The sequence below is a fragment of the Bradysia coprophila genome, unplaced genomic scaffold, assembly GCF_014529535.1.
Source record: "Bradysia coprophila strain Holo2 unplaced genomic scaffold, BU_Bcop_v1 contig_538, whole genome shotgun sequence".
NCBI lineage: Eukaryota > Metazoa > Arthropoda > Insecta > Diptera > Sciaridae > Bradysia > Bradysia coprophila.
The window spans coordinates 640,366-659,869 of record NW_023503785.1 but is presented as its reverse complement, the minus strand read 5'-3'; the positions used below and the strand labels follow the sequence as shown (position 1 = coordinate 659,869).

The following is a 19,504-nucleotide window of genomic DNA, read 5'->3' as shown; positions in this document are numbered from 1 at the left end:
GAAGAAGCTGAGGCTGTCGAGATACGCACACAGTTGTTTCACCAGTAGAACACTTTGGTGAGCGAGAGACGTTGCGTAAGCCCACCAAAGTTTTCTATATCAAGGATACCGCTCGTATAAGAAAGGGCAGATTCCGCCAATAACGGTCTGTTGCGTTACAATTTTTAAGACTGAAAACTCTAGTTTCAAGAAAAATCGTACTTTCAGGCATTAGACTGGTCCTTTATCTATTGCCTTAAAGTGTTAAAAATTTGATCTGACGAAACTGGTTTGGTTTAACGGATTTGTTCCGTAGTTTTTCACGCTCCAGCAAGTTTTATTCGTTCACCATAGAAACTCAGGCGTCCGCTGATAGACGATTTTACAGATTTTGAAAATTTACCATCAGCGAACCGCCGAGTTATGTCTGAGGACATCCAAAACTTTCGGGGATGGAAAGAGCCGGAAAAACTGTGGAACAAATCCGTTATTGGCGGAGAAAAAATTTTGATAGCGGAGAATTGCCTAGGCTCCAAAGTACCAATTCAAAAGAATATACTACTTTCGCAGATTTTTTTGGTAAAATTTTGGTTGTTTCCAGTCAAATTTTTTTTTGGTAAAAATTATTTGGCAGATGATGAGAAAAACTAAGCCAGCTTGTTTGAACTAAAATTGGGTGTAAAATTTAATTTTTGCGTAACGAAGCTGAAAGCGTCACCTCTAGCGATATCATTCATTTTAGAAATTGCATTTCAAAGACTGCGTCACACTTTTCTCGAAGAGATTTTTGTTGGGATATCAGTCGTTTTAGAAGTGTAGTCAACACTGCTTTTTATAACAGTTTACAGTTTTAATTCAAAAATTTTACGAAAATCGAAAATTTGACGAAATTCGAAAATTTGACGAAATTCGAAAATTTGACGAAATTTGACGAAATTCGAAAATTTGACGAAATTTGAAAATTTGACGAAATTTGAAAATTTGACGAAATTCGAAAATTTGACGAAATTTGAAAATTTGGCTAAATTCGAAAATTTGACGAAATTCAAAAGTTTGACGAAATTTGACGAAATTCGAAAATTTGACGAAATTCGAAAATTTGACGAAATTTGAAAATTTGACGAAATTCGAAAATTTGACGAAATTCGAAAATTTGACGAAAGTAATTCTCTATCTGCCACCATTCAAGAAATATCTCCAAAACCCCAATTGACCCACCCATTTCCAACTTTCGACATTTTTCACATATGCCCCTCTGTTCTACTCGTAAAACTCTGAGACTTTGCCGAAGAAAGTAATTCTCTATCTCTCATAACCCAAAAAAATATTAGTCCTTTCATCCTACGCTCGAGTAGCTCAAAATTTGGTCACTCTAATCACTCTAGCTCAAACGAATCTGCCCCGATTTTTTAAATTATTTTTTTGTTCGAATCGTGTTACGAATACCTTTCATTTGACGGGTCGCACGCCTCTGTAGGTGTCAATACAGCTAAGCTACAGCCGTTCCCGACCCTCGAAAACCACACTCAGAAACCACTTCGAGGCCAATAAAACAAAATTCTGGTTTTTCCTGGGGTAATGGCGTATCACATTTTCATTTTTATGCCCACCCTGAGGTTCCTGCAAAATTTCATGGAGATTGGCTGACTAGTTTCCGAGATCGACCGTCGATAGATAGACAGATAGACAGAAACATACAGAGTAAGTTGAAAGATTTTGATTGTTTAAAAAACGTTAATTTGGTGCATTTTCTATCAAAATGACCAACTTCAAAACGATGTATCTCCGGCAATTTTAAAGTTACATAGTCGAGTGATAGCTCGTTTTGCTCGTATTTGAAGCGCGAATAAGATAGAATAGGATTTGTGGTGATACAGGCCAAAGGAAAGAAACTTAAATTCTCGCCTATATAAGTTGCCGCGTCTCAAAAAAATTTCTTCGTTCTTTTTTTGGAAGTTAGACTGCGTCAAGTCCTCCGCTAACGCTCCGGACATGATGGTAATAAATTGTTAGGATTGTTAGGCAACCGTTCTCCTCAACGCATAGAGTACAAATTGCTTTTGAACCGATTCAATTTTGTCACTATGGACACCCTTAATCGGATTCCAAATCACAGAAGCGTATTCGAGATGAGAACGCACATGAGCATTGTAAATACTTGTGAGAGCTTTCACGTTGCGAAATTCGCCGCAGATTCTTTTTAAAAATCCAAATTCGTGTCAAAGTCTGACGTTACAGGTTCGTTTCACGATCTAATAAGAAAAATTTCGTTTACACGGTGTTGATTCTCTGTTTACTCCGTTTTCGTCTTATAAAAGTACGTCTCAGCAGTTAACTGTTGCCGATCAGTTGAAGTTTATTGGATTTATCAAGTCGTTTTCAAGTAATTCAACGATAAAGTTTATCATCGATGTTCATAACCTCAATCGATGACGTCATCATTTTCAATCAACGACCAAGTTACCAGACTAACATCGACGGTAGTCGAATATTCGTGCTCAAATTGTCCTGCTGATAAACGTAAATCCTTTGCATCAATACGGGGACTGAAGATTCACAATTCGAAATGCCACCAAGACTCACCACCGCTCATCATTCCCGATTTCACCAGTGGTGTGTTCAACGACGCAGTCATCGCCGAAGACAATTTCACAACGATTTTCAGCCTAAAGTCTAAAATCGGCGTTTTGAGGCGAATTCCAAAAGGTGCCAGGCCTTTGGCGGCGAAGACGCTCGTTCAACTAATACGGAATTGCATTTCTTTTAACGATTTGTCGTCATGGCACAATCTGCTTACGTTTTCGTACAAGGCGTTTCATATACCGAAACAAGACAAGACGAAGAAAGCCAGAAGTTTGGTGGCGCTAGTGAAAGACAACATCGTATCCGCTCAATTGCCTACCGATCAGTCGTCTAAGATTAAATCTGCCGATTTCTACAAACGTGTAGATTCAAAGCTATCAGATTTTGACATCAGGGGCGCCGTACGTTTGTTAAGCTCCGAAGATTCTTTCGCACCACTCGACGCCAACACTTTGAACTTGCTACGTGAAAAGCATCCACAACCAATGACTCCAGTTCCCACTGCTCTTTCACCGAAAGCAACAGATGAGTGTCTTCAAGTTACGCCGAACCAGGTCAAAAAGGCGATTATGAGTTTCGCAAGTGGCTCAGCAGCTGGTCCGGACGGTTTCCGTCCTCAATACTTCAAAGATATTCTCTCAATTTCCGCCGGAAATGCCGGAACCGACGCACTGCCTGCCGTCACAGATCTGGTAAATTTCATGCTACGTGGAGAAGTGAACGAAATCGTCTCGAAATACCTCTACGGTGCATCTCTATGTGCCTTGTGTAAAAAGTGCGGAGGCATTCGACCCGTAGCCATTGGTGTCGCTATACGAAGATTAACATCGAAGTTGGCCGTTTCGCACGCCAAGGAAGTAATTAGCGATCATTTCGGTCACCGTCAACTCGGTTTTGGTGTCAGGTGCGGCTGCGAGGCTGCGGTACATGCAACCAGGTCTCACGTCCTTCGATCAAGGAAATCTGGTAAGGTCACGCTTAAAATCGACTATGTAAACGCTTATAACACCATCAATCGTGAGCACATGTTGATCGTCGTGAAAGCAAGAATTCCTCTACTGTACAAATACTTGTGGCAGTGCTATGCCAAACCCACGGTTTTGATCTACGATTCCAATATTATATTTTCTGCTGCAGGTGTGCAACAAGGCGACCCATGCGGCGCGTTCTTATTTCCGTTGGCCATCCAACACATTATAAACGACATGGAATCCGAGCTAAATGTATGGTATCAAGACGACGGCACTCTAAACGACAATCCTAACATCGTTTTAGAGGATTTCGCTCACTTAATTCAGTTGTCTGAAGAAATCGGACTCAAAATTAACCCATCAAAATGCGAATTGCATTTTTCGTCAGGTACAGTCGATTCCAATATTGTACGTAAATTCAACGATTTGGCACCTAGCATACGAGTAGTCAACGACGAGGCTTTCAATCTGTTGGGTGCCCCGATACTCGCTTCCGGGCTGGAAAGTATGGCCTCCGCAGTATTTGACAAAGTTTTCACGATGTTCGACCGGCTAAAGAATTTGAAAGTCCATTCAGCTTTCTTCTTGCTAAAGAATTGCTTCGCAGTGCCTAAGCTGAATTATCTAATTCGATCATCACCATTTTGCCTTAACGAGAGCGTTATAAAACGTTACGACGACAAGCTCAAGGAAACTTTACAAGGCATCCTTAACCTTTCGCTTCTGAATAATTCATGGACTCAGGCTACACTTCCCATTGCAAACGGCGGTTTTGGCATCAGAAAATTACACGACATTTCGCTCCCAGCGTTTTTAAGTTCATCATATGGTACGATCGGCATAGTCTCTCAAATTCTCAACTCATCAGACGAGTCGATCATTTCTTACATGCATGAAGCTTTGGACGCGTGGCTGAACGTAAACCCGTCAAATCCGTCTTTTTTACACAACCAAAGTTCCTGGGACAAGATCAACGTCGACCGTATCGTAAACAACGAGCTTCATTTTTCTAATCCAACCGACATCGCAAGATTTTTGGCTTTACAACGGCCTGAATCTAACGCTTGGCTCAATGCCATTCCGTCTCGTCATATCGGCACATTTCTCGACGATCATCACATACGAATTTGTTTTGCGTTACGCGTCGGGGCTGAGATTTGTCGACCACATATTTGCACATGCGGCACTTTCGTATCAGAATACGGTCTACATGGTTTGAGTTGTCAGCGTAGCGCCGGAAGACTCCCGAGACACATCGAACTCAATACTATACTGTGCCAATCGTTGTCCGCCATCCACAAGAATTCAACGCTAGAGCCACCGGGTCTTTTCAGAGATGACGGTAAAAAACCGGATGGCCTAACCCTCGTTCCTTGGGCCCGTGGTCGTTACCTCGTCTGGGATGCCACCTGTTGGGATACTCTGGCCCCTAGCCATCTCAATGTATCCCGCAAACAAGCCGGTCGCGTCGCTGAGCTCGCGTCAAACGCAAAACACGAAAAATACGTTGAACTGAAAAGGGGAAATTACATTTTTAACGCCTTCGCCGTGGAGACGCTCGGCCCCTGGTCATCGGACGCTTTGCATTTGATAAGCAAGATCGGTCCAAAGCTCAACGAAGTCAGTGGAGATCCTCGTTCTCATGAATACTTAGTTCAGCGCATATCGTTAGCAATCCAGAGGGCTAACGCTTCTTCCATTTTATCAACGATTCCCGCGTCAACCCGCCTCGATCAAATATTTTATCTTTAATTTCCATTTTGTTACAACCCGTAGGTTACATGAATGATTTTAATAAAATGTTTAAAATAAAATCCAAGCATCGAATATGATTTTGAAATGATTCTGGCGATGTGACTGTTGAAACTGAGTTTTTCGTCTAGTATTAGGAAGGACATTGCCGATACTCAACGTCAATCCATTATTTTTGCACCAAGCCGAGAACCGGTTAATGTCTTCCTGTAGACGTTCTGAGTCATCAGTGCTGTTTACGTTGACGTACATTTTCAGATCATCGGCGAACACCCCAAGCTTGGCAAATCGAAACATTTGAATGGCGTCATTGAAGAAGAAAACAAGGAAGAAAATAAACAAAAGTGGCCCGAGATGGGAGCCCTGTGGAAGGCCGGATGGTACGTTGAAGTTATCAGATTTCCAACCAAGAACTTTAACACACTGGAATCGGTTGTCTAAGTACGATTGAATCCAGTCCAGTAGACACGAATGCACTCCCAATTCTTTCAGCTTCTGTATAAGAAAACTATGATTAACTTGGTCGAATGCCTTACGGATGTCGGTGTATATCGCGTCAATCTGAGTGGCGCGTTCGATCTAGTTTTGGATCAACGAAAATTCAAATACCTACATCAAAGTATGCAATGTTGTTGTCGAAAGGGTTTGTGAGAATAACGTAGAACGCAATAGACGCAGACGTTTCGTTTGTTCTAGCAAAATTCGACAATTTTCGTTGTCCGTTGAACACTTACCATTACATGAAAGAATATTAACATGATCTTGTAATTTGATATACCGCCCGCACAACAAGCTGTAGTGTTTCATTAATGATGGTTATACCGTCCCCTTAAGGCCCGTCATTGGGAAATGACAGGACAGTTTCCCGAAAATGTATGGAAAATTTTATCACAAAAATTCATCGAAAAGATTGAAAGAAACTCACCCATGATGCTTTCCATTGTATTCGTGCACCGTCTCTTTAGGTCCCCAAGGCATATTTAAACACTAAAACACTTTTTACTCGATACAAAAACAAAATTTTGTGTTTTGTTTTGTCGCGACAAAAACACAGAAAATATTTCGACACAATTGTGACACTCCGCTATTATAAGTACTAGAATGAATGTTTGCTGTGTTCACTTCGGCGGTAAAATATTTTCATTCAAAAAAGTGTCCGACACTTCAACGATGGTAGACATTTATTAAAATTGTAACCTCTTCCACTTCTTTAGTAAGCTAACAAGACTTCGCTGAGTCTAATTATGCCACCTCTTCGAACAAAAATATCGGCTGAGGTCGAATAATTCTCCGCTGAGCTTTAACAAACCTCCACTGAGCTCTAATAATTCTCCGCTGAGCTTTGACAAACCTCTCATGAGCTCTAATAATTCTCCGCTAGGCTTCAGTAAGAGTCCGTCAGACCTTAGCACGTTGTAGTAAGGCAATGAAGCTAAGCGAACACTCAATAAGCAACAGCGGATACCTAATAATTGTTGCTATGATTTAATAAGACTCCACTTAGCTTTGGCAGATCTCCGCTGAGTGTCCGATTCGCTCCATTAAACCTTCCTGCAACTTGCTTAGGCCCAACGGACACTTCCTGAAGCCTAGCGGAGAATTATTAGAGCTTAGCGGAGGTTTGTTAAAGCTAAGCGGAGAATTATTAGAACTCAGCCGATTTTTTTATTCAAAGAGGTGGCATAATTAGACTTCGCAAAGTCTTCTTAGCTTACTAAAGAGGAACGAACATTTATTTACGCTCAGCGCAGTCTTACGAGAGGCTACATTTTTAATAAATGCTCTCCCATCGTTGAAAGAATGTCCGCTGAGCTCTCGTAAAGCTTTAAAAAATGGTCGATGAGCATTATTAAATGTATACGCTACCCTTTGTCAACCATGTGATGATTGTTTTTAAACGTCCAACCCTTTTTTGAATGAAAATATTTTACCGCCGAAGTGAACACAGCAAACATTAATTCTAGTACTTATAGTAGCGGAGTGTCACAGTTGTGTCGAAATATTTTCTGTGTTTTGGTCGCGACAAAACAAAAAAAATATTTTGTTTTTGCATCGAGTAAAAAGTGTTTTAGTGTTCAAATATGCCTTGGCGACCATAAGAGACTATGCCCGAATACAATGGAAAGCATAAGAGGTGAGTTTCTTTGAATTTTTTCGGTGAATTTTTGTGATAAAATTTTACATACATTTTCGGGAAACTGTCCTGTCATTTCCCAATGACGGGCCTTAATAGAAAATTAATCGGCAACATACCGTCCGCTTTGCATTAAAATAAAAACATTGATTCCGGCCGGAGCATTAAAAAGCTACCCTTAAAAGTACTTTATGATTCATAAAATTTCGTTCAATGTTCTATCACACCAACATAAATACATACTGCATGTTTGAAAACGTTCCTATATATGCTTAAAAAACAAAAAAATATGAAAAGAACGTGTGACTGCTAACCGGTAAAATATTAACAAAATAAAAACGAAGATAGCACGTGGCAGGATATAGAATATCAATTAAGAAAGGCGAAGTACTATAATGTAAAAATATGTGTTCATAGCGGCCAGCATGGTAATTTATACCGAATAAAACCCACACCTTAAAGTCATATGAAGTTTCTTTAGGAAATATTTTCTTCACTTTTTAGCCCCGTACGAAGTACGGGGGGCTTATAGGTTTAATATGCCGTTTGTAACATGTCGAATTAGAAGCAGACGGTTACGGCAAAGCATATGCCTATATTCATAGATGACAAATCCGCAATAAAAAAAAGTCCGCCCGTCCGTACGGACAGACGTCTGTGGCCCCTATGACTTGAGTAAATGACAATCTATTTTGAAAATTCTTTTTTTTTTCCGTTTGGTTATGTCAAAAGAAAGGCTAAGTTCGAAGATGGGCGATTTTGGGTCAACCCCTCCCGAGCTGGGGCCTCATAAGCGAATTTTTCAATGATATCTCGGGACATTTAAACGCTACGGTTGTAAATGATACGTCAAATGAAAGGTATTTACAATATCAATCAGCAAAAAAAAAAGTTTATAAAATTCGGATGACCGACGCGTGACTTATAGCCCTTGGTGTGAACCAGGCAAAAGGCGCCAAGGTCATATCCGGCTACTCGGCCGTACAGTGAAGGTGGTGTTTTTTGCAAATATCTCCAGTAAACTTTGACCGAATTTCATGAATTGAATACCGAATAGGAAATTGGCAAAAAATGTGGGTTCCTAAAATTACATCGTAAATTTTTGTTTTATTTGAAATGCACTTCGTCCGGGCTTTCGTAATTGTGCAAAGCTAATAATGTCAAGTACTCAACAGGCTTACGGAAGCATTTTGGAAAGAGACGCATAAGGGTTACAGAAGTATTAGGGTTACGGGTGTATTAGGGCTGAGGACGTATTGTGGTAACGGACGAAATAGATTTACGGGTCGTACGGGCCTCACTCGAAGCAAACGCTACGACTGTTCTGATGCCTTGTTTTTCTGTAAAACCATAACTTGCCACGCTGTGTTTATTTTGTAATGCATGATGATAAACACAAATATAAAGTGAAAAATTAAAAATAAAATATGAATGGGATAGTCTGATGTGTGGGGTTATAACGTTTCCATGAAGAACGTTTCGAAAGAAAAGATCGTAGCTTGATTACTTATAAAATCTACTAAAAATCCTAACATGAGACCTTGAAAACCTTGTAAGAATAAATGCGAGTTCTATTGTCTTACAAATTATTCGTTTATTGTGCTCGTTCGTTGCTATGACCAACTGATTTAATTACGACTACGTTACGACGTCCGAACACGGAATGAATCTTGCTTATCGGATTATCGGAGCATATAGACGAGAGAGTAGTTCTGATTATGGTCATTGACATTCTGTCACGCTGCGGTGTCTACCTCTGTGAGTCACTACAACCTCATTATACTCATATAAATCAGGATCAATATCAATAAAATCAGTGGATGCGTAAAATATCATGACAAATTTCGCATGGGATGACAGATGATTCCTCTAGCACTTCCTAACTTCCATCGGATTTTTTGATGGATTTGGGTTGTTTTCGATATAAGTAGGTGTTCCAAGATTGGTTTCTAGATTTTGGGATTCAGACTGATTTCTCTAGAATTTTTTAATTTCCATAAGGTTTCTTGATGTTGTCGAAATGACATACTTACAAAAGTGGTGATATCAGTCAAAAAACCCTTAAAGGGTAAATGTGACGCTAGTCCTTTATCTTGTTGGTTTTACTGGTTTCCGGTACTATCGAAGTAAAAGTCGGAGCTACAAAATACGTGTTTATTTAAAGTACGACTTTATGCAAAGATGATTTAGAACAAACTAACGCAATAAAATTCTTTCGTCTCACAGCATACTAAAACTGAATTGTATGTCAAGGCTTATTCAGATTGCTCAACTAACACACCTACTCAAGCTGAATGCATTGTACATTCAATAACCATCAACACCTCCTTAATCACATAAATTTGCCATTTAAAAATCATGCTCCAATCTTAGGTTCTGGTAAAAGCTGGTTCTGGTTCTGGTAAAATTGTGTTCCGGTAAAAATAGTTTCAGGTGAAAATTGTTTCTGGTAAAATCTCTGGTACAATCATGTTCTGGTAAAATGTAAAATCCTTTGAAATCCAAAATAATTGCGGTTCAATTATTTTCTTGTGAAACTGTTCCATCAGGTAAAATCTCATGTCCGTTTTCATTCCAGTTCATCATCGTTTAGGGCGAAGGGTTCTAGTAAATCCGGTTCAGGTGAAAATTCTTTGTTCTGATGAAAATTCTCGTTCCATGTCAATTATCGTTCCGGGTCGTCAACATTCAATGCAAATTTCGGTTCAATTTCGGTCAATTCTTTAATTTCTCTCAGCATAGCCAATCCTGGGCCCATAACCTGTTGGTTTTACTGGTTTCCGGAACTATCGAAGTAAAAGTCGGAGCTACAAAATACGTGTTTATTTAAAGTACGACTTTATGCAAATATGATTTAGAACAAACTAACGCAATCAAATTCTTTCGTCTCACAGCATACTAAAACTGAATTGCATGTCAAGGCTTATTCAGATTGCTCAACTAACATATCTTACTTACAAAATAACTAATATCGCTGAGGGTGACGCATTGTGCGTCGTACGCAAAGTTTTATCAACGAAAAATTGACTCAAAAAATTTGTGAAAGAAAATTTTACAACAAGAAATTTGCGTCATAAGTGGCAGATGTTGAGGAACCTATTGTTAGGAAAATGGTTAAAAAATGTACTGAAAGAATGTAAACGAAATAAAACCGAATCATCTGCCACTTGTGACGCAAATTTCTTGTTGTAAAATTTTCTTTCACAAATTTTTTGAGTCAATTTTTTGTTGATAAAACTTTGCGTACGACGCACAATGCTGCCCTACTTTGCAAGAAAAACTTCTTAGTCTATTTTCAGTTTTTTTTTTTATCAAAAAAAAATCGCATAAAAAACGTTTGGCGAAAAATGGCAACAAATAAATTGCATAAAAGACTTTTCGTTGACAATGGTTTTGAGCGCTTCGCTCGTATCGGCAATCTCACATCTAGTGCGCAAAACAATCCCATTTACTACCTTATTAGGAAATAAAATAGCTGTTTCAATTTTCTTACAAATGTCACCAGAGCGTTGTCATGAGTATAAAAAGTATACGCGGTGATATGCTAAATAAGTACATGAAAGTGCATGACGGTATACTGAATATTCATATACTTCCCTGGGAGAGGGATTACGGCGTCAGTTCTATTTTCTCTATTCAAGCACAACTCTCCTGATAGAGAACGATTCACTCTTTCACTAAAAGATGTCGCTGCAACAAAACCATTGTCAACAGAAAAATATTTAATTTTTTACTCGACGGATTTCAGTCAAATAAAATGCCATCGTATTGCACATGATCTTAGGACTCCGAAACAGAAATTATTTTATAAATCGGTCGCCAAGCCGATAAAAGTCTTAAAAAAGGATGTGATGAAACGGCAGCAAACGTTTTTTCAAACCCTTATCGCCAAGCCGATATAGGGTCGATTGAACAACTGATTACTGTTCCGGAGTCCTGAGATCATGTGCTATACGATGACATTTTATTTGACTGAAACGCGTCGAGTAAAAAATTAATTATTTTTCTGTTGACGATGGTTTTGTCGCAGCGACATCTTTCAGTGAAAGAGTGAATCGTTCTCTATCAGCAGAGTTTTGATTGAATAGAGAAAAGAGAACTGACGCCGTAATTCCTCTCCACTGGTTTTGTATGGGAAAAAATCGAAAAAAGGGTACCCAAATACTTCACCGTTTACAAGGAAATAGTCATATACTTTTTCGTCGATTTTTTTTTGCTCGGGTCGCGTATTACTTTTACATGCTTTTGTTTCCACTAGCGTTGAAAGTAGTTTATTGCACAACTAGGGAAACAAGAAAAGTTATTTTATTCAAAATTAAACGAAAAGTCACGGTTTGGAGTGTTTACTAATCTAGGTTTTGTCTCAAACCTACAAAATTCACACGGAAACGTCCATTCATTCTTTTGTCAAGCTATCTAACTATTATCCCTACAAGCATATATATGTTTCTCGCGGGTGAATAGTCTGTAGATGCTATTCGCCCGCGTGGGCTATTAGCAACGGCCTATTATATTTTCTTTACGAAGGTGACTTTTCTGATGGGTCTCGAACTATTCCCAGTTTTCTTTACATCACAAGAATGTGACTACATAAAGAAACAAAATACTATTGAATGAGCCATGCGAACGTATACTAAACGAGCTATATGTTCTTTTTATATTTAAGGTTTATGACACGTGCTGTGTACACTAATTAGTTAAATATATATTTTTGAGAGGAAACTGTTTTACATAAACGGATAGATAGATGAAAGTTTTGCGTTGACAGAAATTGCTAGAATTATTAAGTGTATTCAAAGTCTCCATTTTATACTCGAAATTATGTTGGGTCTCAAAACAGTCGGCGTATCTGGCTGTTTCGGGCTGAAAAACAGAGTGAAACAGCCAGATACGTCGACTGTTTTGAGAGCCAACATAAACAAAAATTTTGAGTTTTACGTTGTTTACGTTGTAAACCTAACTTTCTAGTGTAATCACGTCAGGGCCGTAGCTAGACTCGATTTTAAGGGTGTGCTCGGCTCCGAGGGAAAAAAACATTTACAAATTCATGGTATACCCTCCTGTTAAGTTATTCGTCTAACATTATGGGTCTAACACAAACATCATGACTAATTAATAGGTTTGGATCTTTCGTTTCTGGATTTCAATTAAAGGTTTATAAATTCATCGACTGACAGATGGTATGTAAGATCGACTCTCTTTTTTTGGACGATGTAATCCATGCTTCCACCACATACTTCGATCTTTTAAAAACGGCTTCAATTTTCTTCTTTCTTCTGCAAACCGTGCAACTCTTGACTCTTGACGTGCAATGGAAGCAAACTACACGATCAAAATTCAATGTTTGCCTTCTGCGTTTGGTCATCAAGTTTCCTTTGCAATTACAATCAAATTGATCAGGCATCTCACGGTTGTATCGCCGTAAGATTTCATAGGATCTAACGTGGGTCTTCCCGGATGTGCATACGGTGTGCAGATCGACTTTGGTTCTTATGCCTTCGAATACTTAAAGGCTTGTTCAAGGTATTTTTTGGTCCGGAAAGACTCGCAATGTCTTTTAAATACGTTGTGGTCACAACTTTCGGCTTATATAGACTTTTCTCACACACAATTGTATCCTCCGCGCAAAAGTCCATGCTTCATACGCAAAAAAAAAACGATTCGCTCCTCCGCGCAAAAGTCCATGCTTCATACACACAAAAAAGGAACATTCTCCGCGCAAAAGTCCATGCTTCAAACACAAAAAAAACGATTCGCTCCTCCGCGCAAAAGTCCATGCTTCATACACACAAAAAAGTAACATTCTCCGCGCAAAAGTCCATGCTTCATACACAAAATGTTGCAAAAGCCCATCGTCCATAAATTTCCATCGACCATAATATACACGGAAGAACACGCAATTATTGTGTGTATAATGTTATGCGTTGTGTTCTTCCGTGTATATATTATGGTCCATGGAAATTTATGGACGATGGGCTTTTGCAACATTTTGTGTATAAAGCATGGACTTTTGCGCGGAGAATGTTACTTTTTTGTGTGTATGAAGGATGGATTTTTGCGCGGAGGAACGAATTGTTTTTTTTTTGCGTATGAAGCATGGACTTTTGCGCGGGCAAATGTTACATTTTGTGTATATATGAAGGATGGACTTTTGCGCGGAGAATGTAATATTGTATGCAAATAAAACTGATTTTCTTTCTTTTTTCAAATTATTATTTTTACTTGCACACAATATTTCATTTCTCCGCGCAAAAGTCCATCGTCCATATAAATTGATGCAATTTATGTGCTGCTTAGAATGTGCAGTTTTCTATGTCGTTATTTTACTTTTAAAGCTGAATTTTAGACTTGTCCGTTTGGTTCATCTGTTTACTTGACAAAAGAGCACGTGTTATAAAAGGCCTATCATGTGTGCTATTGTTTAAAACCAATCTGTCAAGTAAACGTATGATCATTTTTTCGTAAATGAACAAAACGGAGGTACGCAAACGTCGCACACATGTATTACTCATTTACATAGGCTCAGTACCGGACTGGCTCGAAAAAGCCCATCGGGGGCTCCATGCAACTCAATTGCAAAAGGCCCACAAATTAAATATTTTCATACAAAAATCGAAAAGGTTCATCGGGAATCCCCCGAATTCACCATATGGCCAGTCCGGGCCTGCATAGGCTCTGCTGTAATCTACTATTAATATTAATATTTTTTTTTAACTCAAGTCGGTCCAGGGTGTGCTCAAGAGTTTCCAGGGTGTGCTCAGCACACTTTCGCTCCTTAGTAGCTACGGCCCTGAATCACGTTGTCGCTACTCAATGAAAAGTGTTTCAAAACAGCGAAGGCAGTTTGAAGTCAAGTTCCCGAAACTGTGATTTTGTTTAGCTTATTTTTCACTAGTTATTCAAGCATATCTCTGGATGTTTCTGCTCTAAAAACAAAACGAAACAAAATATTTAATTTTTACAAACATCAGATTTGTCGATCAGTAGCTACTGGCGAGAAAGCAGGCAAAACGGTGTGTTTTGCTTGTTTTGCCTGTTTTTCACTAGTTTTTCCAGCATATCTCTGAATTTTTTCACTCAGAAATAGTGTGCGATATGTCAAAGGAAAGTATTGACGAGACGAATCAGAATATTTCAGTTATAGGAAAATCTGGCTGGCCGATCAGTAGCTATTGGCGCAAGCAAAATAGCGTGTTTTGCCTGTTTTGCAATAGTCTTTCAAGACCAACTCTACATGTTTTGACTCAAAAATGGTATGCAATATGTATTGACTAGACGAGACAAAATATTTAATTTTTAGGAAAATCGGGTTTGTACATACAACAGTAGCTATTGGTGAGAAATTAAGAAAACTGCATATTTTCAAACTTTTCCTCTTTTCCCGTGAGTTTTCCATTTCCACAAACTATTCGACACGCATGACTACATATTGTCTCAATGGCGCAAACTAAAAACGATCCTTCAACCTTTTTCCCATCGACTGACGTGTCAGCTAGACGATTTTAGGATCCAATTTTGACGAAACAGTAGGCTCAGACTCCGTTTTATCTATAGTTATATTATATTAGGAATATTCTTATAATGGATAGTAATAAACGGGAGATATAAAAATCAAAAAAGGAAATATAAAAATCAAAAAAGGAGATATAAAAATCAAAAAAGGAGATATAAAAAACAGAAATGGAGGTATAAAATTAAAAGTCGAAGATAAAATATTTGAAATTGCAGATAAATAATTAAAAACAGGAGATAATAAAATTAAATTTGGAGTCATACCGTCTCCTTTTTTGAATTTAATATCTTCATTTTAATTATTTTTTATCTCCATTTTTGTAATATCGTTATCTCCAATTTTTAATTTAAAATTTTCATTTTAATATATATTTATCTTCAAAATTAAATTTTTTATCTGTAAAATATATTCATTTATCTCCAAAACTAAATTTTTCATTTTCAGAATTTAGTTTTTTATCATCTTTTTTATTTTATTTATTTCCAAAATTAATTTTTTTAATTCCAAAATTTAGTGAAAATTATCTCAATTTTTGAATTTTATTACGTCATGTAATGTGCATACAAATTTTTGAAACTTGAGTCAGTTTTCATAGCAAGCGCTCTAATTGTGCAAAATTGTAGTGGCAGGCACAGTGCCGCATCCAGCATATTCAGCGCCCTGGACCATTTTGGTTTCTAGGGCCTCTTTTTATGAAACACCTTTTTAGTTTTCATGATGTAAAATAGATTGAGGAAATTGCTCTCGTCACTCCTTCGAGTCAGTCTTTCCAATGTCCATACAATCCGGAGGAAATAGCGATTTTATCTAAAAAATTCACCTCTCAATTAAAATCATTGAAAGGTGAGTTTGTTTATATGAAATTGCTATTTCCTACACTCCATAGAAATTTTGACATTAGACCATACCTGGGAAATTCCAGCGTAAGTCATGTTACCAAAACAGAATTTTGTCTCTTTTCAATGTACGAATATGCACCAAAGAAGATGCGAAAAAACACACCGTAAGTCATGTTACCAAATGTGAAAATGGATATTGTAGAGCGCTATCGCTACAATACAGTGGTGATGTTGTGAGAGTGAAAGAGAAAAATCACTGTCACAAAATACGTGGATTTACCCACCTATTGAGTATACTTTCATTGGGTTTTTACTGTACGATGAAAGAAACCTATAAACAGTTTTGTTTTTATATTTGGATTAGCTTAAAAACAGCTGAAGCAAATTCATCCTGAAATTGCATTGTCTCTAACTGTATTGATACAATATAAAATTTCTAAGAATCTATACCTTAAAGTATTGGTTTTAGTAATAGTTGTTCGACTTTATAAAGAGCCTAAACTTTTTTTTCTTTTTTCGTTTTTGTAAAAAAAAGTTGAAGATCGTTATCATTAGAGACGAATCTAGCACACATGAGTGGTAAATCGAAAAATCTTAAAAAATTAGCCTGCAGCGCTTCAAGTTGTTTACTTGAGTTAGAACAGTGGAACTATATATCTTAAGATGGATATTAAGGTGAATTGTGTTAACCCATTCACAAGGGTTTGTATCTGGATTTTGAACAACGACTCACATTTGTAACTATTTTATCTTCCTTGAGTTCGAAAACTAGAAAACAGACCGCAGCTGAAATGAAGTTGCAACCTTACAACTCTTCAATAACTAGTCTGCATCCCGTGGCACTTCGTGCCACGTCGCATCCTAGCAAGCTAGACCGGGCAGACACCTGTTATTGAGAAACACCTGTTCGAAAGCAACTCTACATTTGCTTAAAAGAGATATACGAAAATCGAGGGGGTGGTCAGTAACACACAATAGCTCAATAGCTTACACTTTGGTCCCTTCCACACAACCACTCTTTCAATACAGAATAATTCTTTGCCGAAGAAACTAACTCTGCATCTGCTCGAGGGAATGGTCACTAAAAGCTGACTTTGCTTTATGTAAAAAGGCCCTTTAAGGGTTTGTGACTAATAAACACTCCATCTGCCAGTCGCAGTAATTTCAGCACATTTCTGCCCGGAAAAATTATTAGACGAAGCGAGAGAAAAAAATTAATACCTAAGTTACCGACACCGTTCCGGCGCCCGGCTCGCATTGCGGCCCTCCGCTGCGCTCCGGGGCAATGGGCCGGATCGCTCGGCGTGTTAAAACGCTTTTTATTTGCAATGAGTTACACAGACTAATTATTAGACGAAGCGAGAGAAAAAAAATTAACACCTAAGTTACCGACACCGTTCCGGCGCCCGGCTCGCATTGCGGCCCTCCGCTTCGCTCCGGGGCAATGGGCCGGATCGCTCGGCGTGTTAAACACCTATTATCGAAAAACACCTCGTTCCCCGTAGACCTTTTTCCGTTTCACGTACACATTTTTCCATTTCCCTTTGTTGAAAACCATCAATTTGGTGAAACCCGTACCCTTCTACACCCCACACCACAACCACTGTTTCAATACCGAACAACTTTGCCGAAGAGACCAACTTTCCATCTGCTTCACACAAAAAGTTAAAAAAATTGAGGGGGTGGTCACTATTACATAGAAGCGTACACTGTGGTGTGGTCACTTTCAGACAACAACTTTGCCGAAGAAACCAACTTTCCATCTGTCAAACCGCTCCACAATTGTAAACGCGTTAAATATTTATCTGCAATTTCGAATTTTTTATCTTCGATTTTTACTTCCATTTCTAATTTTTTTATCTCCATTTTTTGAATTTTATATCTCCACTTTGAATTTATTTTATCTCCATTTTATTAATTTCGGTATCTCCCTTTTTAAATTAAATATTTCCATTTTAATATATATTTATCTCCTCTTTTATGTTTTTTAACTTCATTTTCAATTAATTTATCTCTTTTACTATTTTAATTATTTCCAAAATTTAAATATTTATCTCCAAAACGAAATTATTATCTCCAAGATTGTATTTTCTATCTCGAAATTTGATTTTTATATCTCCTATATTAATTGTTTTTAACTCCTTTTATGAATTTCATATCTCCAACTGTGAATTTTTTATCTCCAAAAATATTTCCCTTTTTGATTTTTTTATCTCCCGGTTTAATATAATCCTTCTTATAATTCTTTGTTATAGCTATTGATATTATTGTGACAAAATGAAAGTTACCCGAGGATCCGAGGATCCCGACTTTGAGGTGAATTCATTTTTATAATGTTTCCATCATTATATTTTCTTGTGAGTAATGTTGTTACACCTGCTAAGTTTGTATGGAATCGAATTCATCTCACCACTGCCAGTACTGGCTGCAAACAAATTCAATATATGTGTGCAACATAACGAAACTAAATTCACCTGGAAGTAGAAATACGTGCGTAACTGCGCGTTTGCTTTGCATTCAATGTTAATATACTTTGGATATACTGACTATACTCGCGTATAAAGTCGATACTTGGAATACCCTTATTTTTTCGATAAAGAGAGCTAAAAATGACTGAGAAAAATTTCAATCTTAAAAAGACTTGTCTATGGAATTTCGTTTGTTATTATGTGCGTTGTGACAATTTAATTGTCATATGTGTCTATTAACAGTCGGTTACCATTTAATTTAATTGCATGTCAAGAATTTCAACTAATTTTATTGTGACAATCAAGATGTTTGTTTGAGAATTTTTATTTATGAGTACATGTCAATAAAGGATAGAGTCTTAAAGAAAATTCACAGATGCAATGATGATTTGTTTTTATCAGACAGATAACATTTCTACTTTTACTTGCATGACGCATTCGTTTTAAGTGAAGAAATTTGTTACCAAATAGCTATTTTGCTAACTAGTTAGTAAATGGGGTTGTTTTGCGCAATAGATGTGGTCGAAGGGAGTATAACATTCAAAGAAGGTTACGATTGATACTCGTGACCTCAGTGTTTTTTCGTGTGTATTTTCACCAAATATTTCGCCCGCGTATCGCTGGCATTTTCAATGGCTACATAGAAAAAACGTTACCTATATGTTAAAGCAATAACTTCACTTAGAATCACCTTAAAACTAAAACTATTAAATTCTAAAACGAATTTTCGTCAAAACGAATATCGGACTCTTTATCACAGCCGTTTCATTCTTCTTTACATCACAATGTCAATGTCCGTCACAAACTATAGGTCACCGAAGTTCACCATAGTCATATTTGGTAAGGAGAGTTACAATGCGGCGTGCTTTTTTCGTCTCATACTTTTTGTTTTTAGATGATGTTGGTGTACGCTACGGGTAAAAATTGACTTTCGATTTGCTTGTTTAAGTTGCTACCGTTGGATTTCTTGATGGCGATGTTCTCTAAAATTGTCCGTTTTTGGGGGTTGTTTTCTCTGTATACGATTCGGATTCAAAGAAGGTGTGCGAAAAACAACCGCTAACGTGTTGGCAACAGGTTCAAAATCATTACAAATCAGGTAGTCTGGTGCGAGTTGTCCTTTCGCTCATATTGAATGTAAAAAGCGATTTTATGGTTGATTATCGTAGGTGGGTCGGCCACGAACTCGAATCGCAATGTTGTTAAGCTGGGATCGACCTGGTTTGGGCCAGGGAGCCGCCGTCAGCTAAAACTTCTTTCGGTCC

The 19,504-nt window shown here is 37.8% G+C and overlaps 1 long non-coding RNA gene across 1 annotated transcript; it reads right to left on the bottom strand.

The window, feature by feature from the left end:
• Positions 1 to 18,810: 18,810 nt before the first annotated feature.
• On the bottom strand, positions 18,811 to 19,263 carry LOC119083037. Its single transcript, XR_005088782.1, has 2 exons — positions 18,931 to 19,263; positions 18,811 to 18,875 (listed from the first exon to the last, which is right to left on the bottom strand). It is a non-coding gene; the product is annotated as an uncharacterized LOC119083037 (long non-coding RNA).
• Positions 19,264 to 19,504: the final 241 nt, after the last annotated feature.